At 43.6% G+C, this 13557-nt stretch overlaps 1 protein-coding gene across 1 annotated transcript in view; it reads left to right on the plus strand.

Annotated features, from left to right (window-relative positions):
• Window positions 1–4345: 4345 nt before the first annotated feature.
• Window positions 4346–13557, plus strand: part of PKHD1L1 (PKHD1 like 1) — a 378989-nt gene continuing 369777 nt past the window's right edge. Inside the window, exon 1 of the mRNA XM_073679777.1 lies at window positions 4346–4442. The gene's annotated coding sequence lies outside the window, so the exon portion shown is untranslated. The remainder of the gene's footprint in view (window positions 4443–13557) is intronic.

Here is a 13557-nt window from a genome sequence, read left to right on the forward strand (position 1 = left end):
TGCGGATCCCTAACTCCTTCCATGTATCTCTCCTCAAACCTGTGGTACTTAACTCTTTTTCCAAGTCTATAGGTACGCCTCCTGCTCCGGTTTCCGCTGAAAACGAATTTGAGGTAGAGAACATTCTGGCCACCAAAAGGGTAAGAGGGAAGACCTTTTTTCTAGTAGATTGGAAGGGGTTTGGTCCTGAAGAGAGAACGTGGGAGCCCCGGGAGAACATCCATGCCCCTCTCATCCTAGCTAAATTTCTCTCTGGCCTAAAAAAGGGGGGGCCTAAAGGGGGGGGGTACTGTAGCGCCGGCGTCCCTGCCCTCTGCTAGGCAGGGACGCTGTTCCCCTCACCCCTCTGCTCCGAGCCCGGCGTCCTCCTCCCGCTCTGCTGGCAGCGCGCGCTCCTTCCCGGCCACTGTGCTTAGGGCGCGCGCGCGCGCTCCCTCCCTCTTAAAGGGGCCGCGCGCGCCGTCCTAAGGAGTCCCCGGCCAATGGCCGGAGGACTTCACCATATATAAGGCACCTCCTCCAAAATGGAGGTGCCCGAGCAATGTTGTTGCACAGTTCACTACTCTGCTTCAGTCCTCAGGTCCCTTTGCCAGATACCTGCCAGTTACCTGCCAGAAACCTGCCAGTTTGCTGTCTGTTTCCTGCCTGACATTCCTCCTACCTGCTTGCTAGCCTGAGGTCCGACGGTCTGCCTTCCTACTCCTGTCAGTCTGTCTATGGACCAGCTTGCCCGCTCACCTGGGAGCGCACATCTGCTACCTGCCTGCTAGCCTACCTGGAGGCTCCGCCGTCACGTGCTGTGACCACCTGCCATTCCAGAGACTCCTGCCCGCTCACCTGGGAGTGCACATCTGCTACCTGCCTGCTAGCCTACCTGGAGGCTCCGCCGTCACGTGCTGTGACCACCTGCCATTCCAGAGACTCCTGCCCGCTCACCTGGGAGCGCTTATCTGCTGCCTGTCTGTTGGCCTACCTGGAGGCTCCGCCGTCACGTGCTGTGACCACCTGCCATTCCAGAGACTCCTGCCCGCTCACCTGGGAGCGCTCATCTGCTGCCTGTCTGTTGGCCTACCTGGAGGCTCCGCCGTCACATGCTGTGACCACCCGTTTATCCAGAGACTCTCGCTTGCTCACCTGGGAGCACACATCTACCATCTGCCTGCTAGCCTACCTGGAGGCTCAGCCATCACAGGTCGTACCTACCCTTTACCCAGAGACTGCCCCGGTCACTTGCCGTGACCTCCTGCCCGTTCATCCAGAGACTGCCCCGGTCACTTGCCGTGACCCCCTGCCCGTTCATCCAGAGACTGCCCCGGTCACTTGCCGTGACCCCCTGCCCGTTCATCCAGAGACTACCCCGGTCACTTGCCGTGACCTCCAGCCCGTTCACCCAGAGACTGTCCCGGTCACCTGCTGTGACTGCCTGCCCGTCTTCCCTGGTCGCCACCCGCTCCCTTACAAGGACCGCCCCCTTGTATAGTAGCTCAGAAGTTCCGCCTCCCATACCCGTTACAAATTATATACTTAACAAAAAAGTGTGAAACAATTGAAAATATGTCTTATATTCTAGGTTCTTCAAAGTAGCCACCTTTTGCTTTGATGACTGCTTTGCACACTCTTGGTATTCTCTTGATGAGCTTCGAGAGGTAGTCACCGGAAATCGTCTTCTAACAATCTTGAAGGAGTTCCCAGAGATGCTTAGCACTTGTTGGCCCTTTTGCCTTCACTCTGCGGTCCAGCTCACCCCAAACCATCTCGATTGGGTTCAGGTCTGGTGACTGTGGAGGCCAGGTCATCTGGCGTAGCACCCCATCACTCTCCTTCTTGGTCAAATAGCTCTTACACAGCCTAGAGGTGTGTTTGGGGTCATTGTCCTGTTGAAAAATAAATGATGGTCCAACTAAACGCAAACCGGATGGAATAGCATGCCGCTGCAAGATGCTGTGGTAGCCATGCTGGTTCAGTATGCCTTCAATTTTGAATAAATCCCCAACAGTATCACCAGCAAAGCACCCCCACGCCATCACACCTCCTCCTCCATGCTTCACAGTGGGAACCAGGCATGTAGAGTCCATCCGTTCACCTTTTCTGCGTCGCACAAAGACACGGTGGTTGGAACCAAAGATCTCAAATTTGGACTCACCAGACCAAAGCACAAATTTCCACTGGTCTAATGTCCATTCCTTGTGTTCTTTATCCCAAACAAGACTCTTCTGCTTGTTGCCTGTCCTTAGCAGTGGTTTCCTAGGAGCTATTTTACCATGAAGGCCTGCTGCACAAAGTCTCCTCTTAACAGTTGTTGAAGAGATGTGTCTGCTGCTAGAACTCTGTGTGGCATTGACCTGGTCTCTAATCTGAGCTGCTGTTAACCTGCGATTTCTGAGGCTGGTGACTCAGATAAACTTATCCTCAGAAGCAGAGGTGACTTTTGGTCTTCCTTTCCTGGGGCGGTCCTCATGTGAGCCAGTTTCTTTGTAGCGCTTGATGGATTTTGCAACTGCACTTGGGGACACATTCAAAGTTTGCCCAATTTTTCAGATTGACTGACCTTCATTTCTTAAAGTAATGATGGCCACTCGTTTTTCTTTACTTAGCTGCTTTTTTCTTGCCATAATACAAATTCTAACAGTCTATTCAGTAGGACTATCAGCTGTGTATCCACCAGACTTCTGCACAACACAACTGATGGTCCCAACCCCATTTATAAGGCAAGAAATCCCACTTATTAAACCTGACAGGGCACACCTGTGAAGTGAAAACCATTTCCGGTGACTACCTCTTGAAGCTCATTAAGAGAATTCCAAGAGTGTGCAAAGCAGTCATCAAAGCAAAAGGTGGTTACTTTGAAGAACCTAGAATATAAGACATATTTTCAGCTGTTTCACACTTTTTTGTTAACTATATAATTCCACATGTGTTAATTCATAGTTTTGATGCCTTCAGTGTGAATGTACAATTTTCATAGTCATGAAAATACAGAAAAATCTTTAAATGAGAAGGTGTGTCCAAACTTTTGGTCTGTACTGTACATCGCCCCATCAGATTGCACACTGGTGGTACTGATGTTATTGTGATTACCCTTCTTGTTGGGGTAATTTTACCATATTTTGTGAAGGTGTAAGGGGATGGAGGAGTGAAGAGATGCACACAATCAAGTTTAAGCCCAGTGTCTGCGAACAAACATCATCATCTGCTGAGCAAAGATGATAAGAATAGAGATAAAGGAGACAATGACAATGCTAGGAACTGAAGAGCGGAAAACACATCCCCTGAGGGAAAATATTAGAGGAGACATCAGGTCAGGTGACAACTGTGGTGCAGTTAATAATTATAAAAAGCCTGGGAAGGAGGAGTCGGCGCATGGACCTGTAGCAGGAAGGACATGCGGTGCAGCGGAGTGGCCTATAGCCGCCATTCCGAGTAACCAGAATCGAGTGAAAAACCGAGTAGCCGGATGCGAGTGAAGGGCCAAGAAACCAGATCTGAGTTAAGGACCGAGTAACCAAATCTGGGAAACCGGAGCCAGAGACCCAAGCTGAGTGATCTGAGCCATGACCGAGAGAAACGACCAGGCCGCAGAGATAGATGAGAGTTGTTAATTCCAGTGTATATGTACGGTACAGAGTGTGGGCCAGGGCCTTGCTTCAGGGAACGAAGATGGCAGGTGTGAAGAGCATACTGTGTACCAAGTAACTCACCAATCTAGGACTTGTGGCCTAGCGGGCAGTATCATCGACTCCCGTTAGAGCCTGGGTGACATTTTGAATCGTTTAGAGAAAAGACGACGGCAATGGGCCAAGTAGTGAAACTGATGCCCATTAAGCACTAGGAGTAGGCATTACTCATACCAGTCCTTTACCTGTAAATATAGAGGACAGTATATACTGTATATATATATATATATATATATATATATATATATATATATATGTATATATATATATATGTATAAAACGCTGTGTAGATATCCTGTTTAGTTGGATTATCGTGTTCGGATTGTGCCATTGTTCACTATTACCCTTGACATCGTACCTACGTATGTATATATAGATATTCATGTTAGTCAAATAAATAGTTGTTTGTTAAGCACCACTACCTCTCCTTTGTCTGTGCTGTTGCATTCGAGTATCTATTAACAAAGGTCCATGGATGATCTGTTTTAGCGGTGAGCATTAATGTGCACTGATAAAACTTGTTGCAAAAAGTTCATTGTAAGTTTGTTAGTGGAATAACAGCAGGTAAACGTCAGATGTACTATGACAATGGCAAATTCCATGAATGAGATGAAGCGCTCATTGTGTCAGCCAGTTGCCACGGGGAGATGCAATATAAATACAGACAGCAAGGTGGCAAAGTCACACAGTCTGCCAGCAGAGCAAGAGATACACCTGTCCTCTCCAATAACCTCAAAATCTGGTTACTGACATAGGGTCACGGGCCAGGTAAGTAACTACGGAGATATGGACATGTAATTCCATTTATTACATACTAATTATACAGTTAGTAATGGGAAAGATAGATAGATAATAGATAGATAGATAGATAGATAGATAATAGATCGATAGATAATAGATTGATAATAGATAGATAGATAGATAATAGATCGATAGATAATAGATTGATAATAGATAGATAGATAGATAATAGATCGATAGATAATAGATTGATAATAGATAGATAGATAGAGAGATAACATATAGATAATAGATCGATACATAATATATAGATAGATAATAAAAAGATAATAGATAGATAATGGCTAGATAGATAATGGCTAGATAATAAATAGATAATAGATAGGTAATAGATACATAATAGATAATAGATAGATAGATAGATAATAGATAGATAGATAAATAGATAGATATGAGATAGATAATAGATAGATAGATAATACAGAAGATAATGGATAGATAGATAATAGATGGATAATAGATAGATGATAGATAGATAGATAGATAGATAGATAGATAGATAGATAGATAGATAGATGATAGATAATAGATGATAGATAGATAATGGATAGATAGATAATAGATGATAATAGATAGATGATAGATAGATACACAATACATAGATAGATAGATAATGGATATATAGATAATAGATAGATATTTCATTTTGTAACAGTTTGTGTTCAGTGTTGATAGAAAATTGGCAAATGTAACTACTGAACAATCAATATTTATCACATCATTCATAACATTCCAATACCTGAATACAAAGTGTAGGAAAATTCTCATTAGGGCTCGTGCACACGGCTGTATTTCCGGCCTGAGTACTGTTCGTTAAAAAATTTGATCGCACTCGGGCCAATGTAATTCAATGGGGCAGTGCAGATTTTTTTTCACTGACTGAATCTGAATGTGAAAAAAATCGCAGCCTGCACAATTTTTCTCCAAAAATCAGCTGAGATTCACCCATTTAAGTCTATGAGTGCGAGAAAAAAAATCAAATGGCATACAGAGCCACAATATTAAAGCATCTGATTTTTACAGATACATTGAAATTCTGTAACATAGGAAAATGTAAGTGGTCCTGTAAATGATTTATAGCTGCTGAGTTAAAAAAACAGATTGTATATACGGATGACAAGTGAGAAAAAAATGGTCCCACTTTTCTGGATGAAATGTGAACAATTTTTTGAGCTGTTTTGTGCCCTTAACTTAAGGTATGACTAGTAATGGCTATCACCTTTCTACTACCAATAGTGATAACTGTAATAACCAGTCTGTTTCAATTAAATTTTGTTATGAGAATTTGGGATTTCTAACGTTTCAACTTTTCCTAACCGTGTGGAAAATCCACAGCAAACACCAACTTGTGAAAATGTCCTGAAGGAATTGCAAAGAATTTGATGCCTGTTGCTTATCTTGCTGATTGAAAACCCACCCAAGTGTATTGTTGCCAGCAGATCCATGTGCGGGCGGGAGAGATTTGTAATCTCCTTTGTTGATAGCAATGTCTGTTTAGTTACCAAGGATGAGATTAATTAAGTGACCTTTCCACCCAAGGAAATGTGACCTGGGAATATTTTTATGGGAACTTTTAAAATGATTAAAAAAAAAATATATATATATATTTCTTTTTAGCACGCATCATATGATATATAGTAATGGATGTGGTAAACTGCTAATTAGTCTGACTCTTGATTTGGAAAATTTATTTCCAAATATTCTACTAGGGAATTTCTGTTAACTAGAAAACAAGATTAGTCACAAAACATGTCTCTTCCTTTGGGGGACAGCCCTTAAAAAGCAACCATTGTTCTTTTTTTTAATTCATATTTATAAATCAATAGTACAGGAGATAATAAGAAACTTTGTAATATATCTTATTAGAGAAATTATTTTCCTCCTGAACTGATCTTTCATTTTTAATATTCCCAATTTACAGGTAAAGTATTCAGTGAATACACATTTTCCCATTCCTGACATAAGAGGTGACAGTTGGTGTTCATGAAGTTCTATGGAGAGGGGAGGGAAGAGGGAGGAGCTAGAAGCAGACACGCATTTTGCGGCCAGTTCTCCTGAAATCACAGTAACAATTCTCTATAGAACTTTATGAGCACTAATTGTCATGCCTTCTCAGTAATGGGAAGACAGATTTTACTTGTGAATTGAGAATTTTGAGAATGAATGATGAGTCCAGGAAGAGAAAGAAGCAGATTTCTCTGATAAGATGTATTATAAAGTTTTTTATCTTCACGTGTACTATTGATTTATAAAAAAAAGAAAAGTAACATGACGGTGATCCTTTAAATTACAACAGTTGTAAGGTTCCTAGGAGTCCTATCAGTGGGAAAACCTGTGATAAGCTAATAATCCAGATGTGTTACAGAAATTATACAGTTGCCATGTATCATCATATAGTAATTACTGATTAATGATGGATTCCCCTAATCTAATATTATGGCATAAAGCTAGAACATACTATATGCAATGTTACGTCATATAGCTGGAATATACTATAGCATTCATATTGTTTAGATGTAAACCCTAGGATCCCTGATGATCCCCGAAACAAATATTTCAAACCAAAGCCCCTTCAGCATTTCCCCTGCACAGTAGCCTTTCCCCTACACAGCTGCACTTCCCCTGCACAGCAGCCTTTCCCCTGCACAGCAGCACTTCCCCTGCACATCAGCCTTTCCCCTGCACAGTATCAGTTCCCCTGCACAGCAGCACTTTCCCTGCAAAGCAGCACTTCCCCTTCTCAGCAGCACTTCCCGAGCACATCAACCTTTCCCCTGCACAGCATCACTTCCCCTGCACAGCAGTACTTCCCCTGCAAAGCACCACTTCCCCTTCTCAGCAGCCTTTCCCCTGCACATCAGCCTTTCCCCTGCACAGCAGCACTTTCCGAGCACATCAGCCTTTCCCCTGCACAGCATCACTTCCCCTGCACAGCAGTACTTCCCCTGCAAAGCACCACTTCCCCTTCTCAGCAGCCTTTCCCCTGCACATCAGCCTTTCCCCTGCACAGCAGCACTTCCCCTGTACAGCAGCCTTTCTCCTGAACAGCAGCACTTCCCCTGCACAGCAGTACTTCCCCTGGAAAGCACCACTTCCCCTGCACAGCAGCACTTTCCCTGCATATCAGCACTTTCCCTGCACAGCAGCAATTCCCCTACAGAGCAGCACCTCTGTCCATCCCCATGTAGGTCTCTGTGCAGCAGGTGGCTGCTTCTCTGCTGTGTAGAGAAAATCGTGACACTATCACTTGGAACAGTTACCAGGTGTAGATGGGGGAGCAGGCATACTCTCCATGATGATGGAAACCACTACATTCTGGGAATTCAAATTGCTGAGGTAACTGTCCAACGCTCAGCGAGTGCTCCCAGTAACTCACATTTGGCCCCACTTTTTAGAAGCCAATTACTTTTCAGTCACTTCTTAGACATAGATTAAGTTCAGAAGTGCGCAGAACTTTCCACAAATTTCAGATGTGGCTGCCTCGTTGTGCAACTCTTTGTGCCTGTCCACACGAGTAACGAGCGCAGGAGCTACCTGCTATATACAATAGTCTGTAAACCGGACCAGTCCAGCACATACTGTGACTTTTCTCTACACAGACTTGAGGTTCATGTACTGTTTGTGCACGGTCCATAGCGGATACAGAAAGCACAAAGACTAAAAATACAATGGAGTGACGACGAACCCGTACAGTGATAAGAAAACATAGGAACTGCAATTTTCCCCCACGGAAGATATTTTGCAGAAACTTTGTAAAATCCATCCTATTTACAGTGGTGCCTTAAAGTTTGTGAACTGTTCAGAATTTTCCATATTTTGGCATAAATTTGACCTAAAACCACATCAAATTTAAACAAGGAAAATGATCCAATATCACGTCCATGAGTGATATGTAAAAGTATGTGAACCTTTGCTTTCAGTATCCGGTGTGACCCCACCATATGCTGCAATGACTGCATCTAAACGTCTTCGGTAATTGTTGGTTAGTCCTGTACATCGACTTCGAGGAATTTTAGCCCATTACTCTCTATAAAACAGCTTCAATTCTGTGATGTTGGTGGGTTTTCTCCCATGACCTGCTCGCTTCAGGTCCTTCTACAACATCTTTATAGAATTAATCCTGAAGGGTTCACAAACCTTCAAGCACCGGTGGAGATGAGAAGATCGATTCGCTGGACTCCGATCCAGCGTCTAGGTCAGTAGTATCTAAAGGAGAAGAAAGCAATACAATATCAATGTGTATACCTGTGTATAATATGAAAGATATTTTATTAAAAACTAAAAAATCTGTAAAGATCATAAAACCATAAAAATCCCAAGAAAGATCCACAATACTGAGATGCCAGCATAAATATGCATGTACAAAATATACAAAAAAAAGGAAATAAATCCTATATACAAATATGGGTGACAAATATTCAGGAGTAAAGCCCTTAAGTGTTGTGGATCTTTTCTTGAGGGGTTTTAATTGTTTTTATGGAGTATTGATTTTTTTGCTTTTCAGTAAAAAATCTTTAATATTATATACAGGCATGCACATCGATATTGAATGGCTTTCTTCTCCTCCTTTTGGACATAAAATGTTATACTGATGTAACACCCTTATAATATATCTTTGGGCTGTACAACTACTGTTCCTTATATATTTAGGTCAGTGGTACCTGGTAGCCAGATGGGAGACCTGCGAGTCTCTTACCTTTTAGCGTCCCAGCGCGGCATTTGATTTGCCAGGGCTGGTGTGACGTCACAGGGGACGCCGAAAGGTAAGAGATTTGCAGGTCTCCCGTCTAGCTGCCAGGTACCCCTGACTGAGACACTGGACCGGCGGAGACCCCAAAATCGATTCTTTCATCTCTAAGCACCACCATGTGAATGGCGTTGTAATACAATCACAGAAATATCGGCAATAAATCTCCCAAAGAATCCACATGAACACAAAGAGAATATGCAAACTCAGTGCAAGTTTGCAAAAGTTTCTAATGAGTGTGACAACGATACTGAGCTGACGGCTTTTCAGTTGCTATCTTTTTCATGCACGACCAGTTGTAGTTGGTGCAGTCATTAAAAACTGGAGACATTTCTCATCAGTAGCGATGAGCAAGCATGCTCGTTACTCGAGATTTACGAGCATGCTCGGGTGTTTTCCGAGTATCTTCAGCGTGCTCAGGTGTTGTGTTAGAGTCACCGCGTGTGCATGATTTGCAACTGTTTGACACCTTTAATACATAATAATAATAATAATAATAATACATGTGAGGAATGCCTGTTTCTTAGACATTCCTCACATGTATTAAAGCTGTCAAACAGTTGCAAATTATGCGCACGGCGTGACTAAAACATAGCACCCGAGCATGCTGAAGATACTCGGCGAGCACCCGAGCATGCTCGCCGAAAGGGTTAGGAGAACATACTCGCTCATCACTACTCATCAGTGATAATTTAAAAAAATTATTTCAGTCTCATATGTTACACTAAGGGCGCAGTCAGATGGCCATATAACACGGACAACGACTGCATGGCAATGCTCGGACTGACCGGTGGCCCTCCTGACCCGAGCGTGACCGCATGTATTTCTATGGTCGGGTCAGGAGAGCCGTCAGCCAGTCTGAGCATGGCCATGCAATGGTTATCCATGTTATATGGCCATCTGACTGCGCCCTAAAGACAACTTGTACACAGCGAGCGCCTCCATACCTAACCCTTCTAAAATTACTGATGAATGTGCCAATCTCTGTGTATCAGGAGGACACCTGCATTATGTGTATTCCTCCTGACATCCGAGGGCCCCTGTGTAACAACTCTATGTGGCTCCTTGTCCTTGTTTCCACCTGCTAATCTGATAACAGCAGGTGGCTGGTAATATTTTTTTTATACCGCACACCATTTTTTAAGATTTCAGTGAGCCCCCTCGCCTGTCGGGCCCCTATATTGTAGCACATGTTATCCAGGTAGTAATAGCTAGAGATGAGCGTTGCTCTACTCGAACTGTTCGCCAATCTCAAATTCGAGCTGTTTTGGGCGGTGTTCGAGCCGTTCGGCGAACACGAACAATTTGAGAAAAATTCGGCTGTTCGAGGTTATGTTCGATAACTGTTCGTGCACCAAAATCATAACTGGATTTTTTCTCAGTAATGATGAAAATTAATGTTAATACGCAGTTTGAGTGTACAGCGGGGCGGGGGGAGGGGCAGGGGATGGATCTCTGCAGGAACAATGAAGATCTCCATTTTTTTTCCTCTTTCCCACATTTACAGTGGGGAGGTGCAGTCTGTCAGCCTATCAGCAGCGCACACACGGAGCGAAGTGCTTTTTTTCACACAAGCAAGGGCATGTGTCATTGGCAGTGTATGTCACATGTCCTTGCCCTATAAGACCAAGCCATTTTCCCCGTCGCCACCATTTTCTCACTGCTGCAGCTGCGTGTTAGACGGCACCGCTGTTGCTGTGTGCGCTATACCTTGTTAATTTCAAGCCAATTTTCGCACAAATCTACAGATAGCTTGGGAGTAGGGAATAGTTGTGATTGCAGTCCTTTTAAGGACTAGGGTACAGCATTTCCTACGACTTTTATCAGACAGGTCTGTGCTCTTAAATAGATAGATTGTGGGAGTAAAGACTAATTGTAATTGGAGTCCTTTTCAGGACTAGGTTACATCAGTTCCTATCAGTTTTTGCCAGGCAGGTCTGTGCCAGTGCTGTGCAAGTTTTTTTCACAGCATTTGGCTGAATCTAGCAAAGCTAATCCTTTTTGGCCTATTGCAGAGTGTGTTAGTCAGTGGAGTAGCCTATCTGTGTTGCAAGATATACCACCTGTGTATAGAATACCAATTTTTTTACTGCACCTAGTGAAGTAAAATCTTTTGGGCATAGCATCATTCTATTAGTCCATCTATACTGACCTCCATCAGGTTGCAAATTGAATATAATTTTTTTCTGCATCTACCTCTGAAAAAATATTGGGCTTCTAGCTGTGTGTGGGACTTGTTGTATTAGTCCATCTATACTGACCTCCATCAGGTTGCAAACTGAATATATTTTTTTCTGCATCTACCTCTGAAAAAATATTGGGCTTCTAGCTGTGTGTGGGACTTGTTCTATTAATCCATCTATACAGACCTCCATCAGGTTGCAAACTGAATATATTTTTTTCTACATCTACCTCTGAAAAAATATTGGGCTTCTAGCTGTGTGTGGGACTTGTTCTATTAATCCATCTATACAGACCTCCATCAGGTTGCAAACTGAATATATTTTTTTCTGCATCTACCTCTGAAAAAATATTGGGCTTCTAGCTGTGTGTGGGACTTGTTCTATTAATCCATCTATACAGACCTCCATCAGGTTGCAAACTGAATATATTTTTTTCTGCATCTACCTCTGAAAAAATATTGGGCTTCTAGCTGTGTGTGGGACTTGTTGTATTAGTCCATCTATACTGACCTCCATCAGGTTGCAAACTGAATATATTTTTTTCTGCATCTACCTCTGAAAAAATATTGGGCTTCTAGCTGTGTGTGGGACTTGTTCTATTAATCCATCTATACAGACCTCCATCAGGTTGCAAACTGAATATATTTTTTTCTGCATCTAGCTCTGAAAAAATATTTGGCCTTCTAGCAGTGTGTGGGACTTTCTCTATTAGTCCATCTATACTGACCTCCATCAGGTTGCAAATTGAATATAATTTTTTTCTGCATCTAACCCAGCCAATAGTTTTGGCCTAATACCACAGTTTGGCCACTCAGCTCTGCTCGGTTCCCATCCATTGTTTTTTTGTGCAAACAACTCCAGAGTTGTTAATTAGTTAACCACCAAAATGAGTGGAAAAAGGCCTGCTGCTGGTGGAAAGGGGAATAGGTGTGTTGGGAAGGGGAAAAAAGGTTGTGTCCATGGGGTAGGTGTTAAAGCAACAGTAACATCTGCAGAAGAAAGACCATCTTCCAGCCAAACTAAAATGTCTACTTCTTTTAGCGGACAATGTGATAAGATCCCTTTCTTACGGCCACGCCAATCGCTACAAATTCCAGATGAGGCACAAAAACAGCAGGTGCTTCAACGGATATCAAGTGCTCCTTTAAGTGGGCTCTCCTTCACATCAACTTCAACATCACAAATACTCCAGTCCTCAAAGGTGTCACCCCAATCGCACTTGCTTCCTCACAGCTCCCAAATCTCCAGCTGCCCGTCTGAGTATGAGGTAGAACAGATGGTTGAGTCTGCAGAGCTGTTTACTCATACTATAGCCTGGGAATCAGAGGTCGACTCCAGCGCTTCTGTGAATCCAGACGAGGAAATGATCTGCACTGATGCCCAGAATCTTTATGAGTCGGATCCAGGACCAGACGCAGAAGGTTCTGACCATAATGTAGACCCTCATTCCCAAACTGTAACTCCTGTTGGTGGAGACAATGAGGAAGACGATGATAAGACTCAAATACCTGATTGGAGCGACAACTTTAGTTTTTTGTCAGGGCAGGAACAGGTTGGCTCTGAGGACGACGGGTGTGATAACGCACAGGGTGATGATGATGAGGTTGGAGATCCCACTTACTGTCAACCCACAGTCAGCCAAGAGATGAGGTCAGCAGAGGAGTTGGAGGAAGATGCTAGTGACGACGAGGTCAGGTTGCGCCTTCCTGGACAGAGACGTAGTACTGCAAGCACGTCAACAACTGCATCCTCAAACACAACTCTGCCTCTCACCACAAGTCGTGGTGGCTCTTCAGGTCGCATGGGTGCTAAGCCTTGCATAGCCTGGGCATTTTTTCAGATCGATAAAGATGACCCAACTCGTGTTATCTGTAACATTTGTCAGCAAAAGCTAAGTAGAGGCCAAAAAATACATAGTTTGAGTACTTCATGCATGAACCGGCACATGGACATGAAGCATAAGTTGCAGTGGGAAGCTCAGTGTGCTACAATGCGGCCTAGCCGGCCGGGCCAACCACCGTCTGCCATATCTTGTGCATCCGCGGCCTCTTCATCCTCTGTGACTGGGGGGACAGCAGTCACACCTGTTTTGGGGCGCAGACCTTCCACCTCTTTACCCGCAACAGCCAGCGTGATTGGCAGGTCATCATTT

This window comes from Phyllobates terribilis, unplaced genomic scaffold (assembly GCF_046119375.1).
Source record: "Phyllobates terribilis strain yellow unplaced genomic scaffold, ASM4611937v1 Scaffold_4__5_contigs__length_816908805, whole genome shotgun sequence".
Lineage (NCBI taxonomy): Eukaryota > Metazoa > Chordata > Amphibia > Anura > Dendrobatidae > Phyllobates > Phyllobates terribilis.